The sequence below is a fragment of the Chiloscyllium plagiosum genome, unplaced genomic scaffold (genome assembly GCF_004010195.1).
Source record: "Chiloscyllium plagiosum isolate BGI_BamShark_2017 unplaced genomic scaffold, ASM401019v2 scaf_5241, whole genome shotgun sequence".
NCBI classification, from domain to species: domain Eukaryota; kingdom Metazoa; phylum Chordata; class Chondrichthyes; order Orectolobiformes; family Hemiscylliidae; genus Chiloscyllium; species Chiloscyllium plagiosum.
The window spans coordinates 24,665-26,835 of NW_025215151.1; positions in this window are offsets into that span (position 1 = coordinate 24,665).

A 2,171-nucleotide genomic window follows, 5' to 3' on the forward strand; every position below is an offset into this window, starting at 1 on the left:
CCGAAACTGGACTAGTCCCATCTGTCTACACTCGGCCCCCATCCCTCCAAACATTTCTTGTTCATGTGCTTATCCAAATGACTTTTAAACATTGTAACTTTTCCCACATCCTCTGGAAGTTCATTCCACACTTTATTTTTTTTAAAAATGACCCCTCATGTCTTTAAATCTTTCTCCTCACACCTTAAGAATATGCCCTCTAGTCTTGAAATCCCCCACCCTGGGGAAAAGACACCAGCCATTCACCTTATCTATACCCCTCAAGACATTATAAAGGTGTCCTGTCAACTTCCGACGCTCCAGTGAAAAATGCCTCAGCCTCTCCCTCCAACTCAAACCCTCCACTCCCAGCAACGTCCTGGTAAATCTCCAGCTGAATGATATCTTTTCTGTAACAGGGCGAGCAGAACTGGATGCAGTACTCAAGACAAGGCCTCGCCAATGTCAAGTACAAACTCAACATAACATCCCAACTCCTTCACTCAAAGTTAGGCCACTGTTGGAATATTGCGTGCAATTCTGGTCTCCTTCCTATCGGAAGGATGTTGTGAAACTTGAAAGGATTCAGAAAAGATTTACAAGGATGTGGCCGGGGTTGGAGGGTTTGAGCTACAGGGAGAGGCTGAACAGGCTGGGGCTGTTTTCCCTGGAGCGTCGGAGGCTGAGGGGTGACCTTATAGAGGTTTACAAAATTATGAGGGGCATGGATAGGATAAATAGGCAAAGTCTTTTCCCTGGGGTCGGGGAGTCCAGAATTAGAGGGCATAGGTTTAGGGTGAGGGGGGAAAGATATAAAAGAGACCTACGGGGTAACTTTTTCACACAGAGGGTGGTACGGGTATGGAATGAGCTGCCAGAGGATGTGGTGGAGGCCGGTACAATGACAACATTTAAGAGGCATTTGGATGGGTATATGAATAGGAAGGGTTTGGAGGGATATGGGCCGGGTGCTGGCAGGTGGGACTACATTGGGTTGGGATATCAGGTCGGCATGGACGGGTTGGACTGAAGGGTCTGTTTCCATGCTGTACATCTCTTTGACTCAATCGACGTCTTCACTCATGCCTTCACGTGTTTTTTGAAGTATGTCACCCGGAACCCGACACAATATCCCAACTGAGACTGAACCAACCCTTCAACATTCACTGTAATCTCCTTGTTTATACACTCAATTCACACTCAGTTGGCTGAATCACCGGTTTGTGGAGCAGTGTGATGCCAACAGCGTGGGGTCAATTCCCACCAGCAGTTTGATGTTACCCATGAAGGACATTCCTTCTCAACTTCTTTGCTCGCCTGTGGTCTGGTGACCCTCAGGCTAAATCACCACCAGTCGCTTCTCTCTAATAAGACAGCAGCTCCTAGGATCTGGTAAGACTATGGCGACAGAACAACAATTAAGACCAGGGGTGCTGCATGCTTTAAGAACACTATTTCAACCAGTTCTGCTTCATCTGCCCCAAAGACGGGAAGGATGGGGAAGCATTGGAAAAAGGTGCAGAGGGGATTTACCAGGATGTTGCCTGGTCTGGAGCGAAGGTTTTATGAGGAAAGGCTGAGGGACTTGGGTCTGTTCTCATTGGAGAGAAGAAGGCTAAGAGGGGATTTGATAGAGACATACAAAATGATCAGAGGATTAGGTCGGGTGGACAGTGAGAGTCTTTTTCCTAGGATGATGAGGTCGGCTTGTACAAGGGGGCATAACTGCAAATTGAGGGGCGATAGATTTAAGACAGATGTCAGAGGCAGGTTCTTTACTCAGAGAGTGGTAAGGGCGTGGAATGCCATGCCTGCCAAAGTAGTTAACTCAGCCACATTAGGGAGATGGACGAGGGAAATCCAGTAGATGTAGTGTATCTGGACTTTCTGAAAGCTTTTGATAAAGTCCCACACAGGAGGTTAGTGAGTAAAATTAGGGCGCATGGTATTGGGGGCAAAGTACTAGATTGGATTGAAAATTGGTTGGCTAATAGGAAACAAAGGGTAGAGATAAACGGCTCCATTTCGGAATGGCAGGCAGTGACCAGTGGGGTACCGCAGGGATCCATGCTGGGACCACAGCTTTTTACAATATATGTTAATGATATAGAAGAAGGTATCAGCAATAACATTAGCAAATTTGCTGATGATACAAAGCTGGATGGCAGGGTGAAATGTGATGAGGATATTAG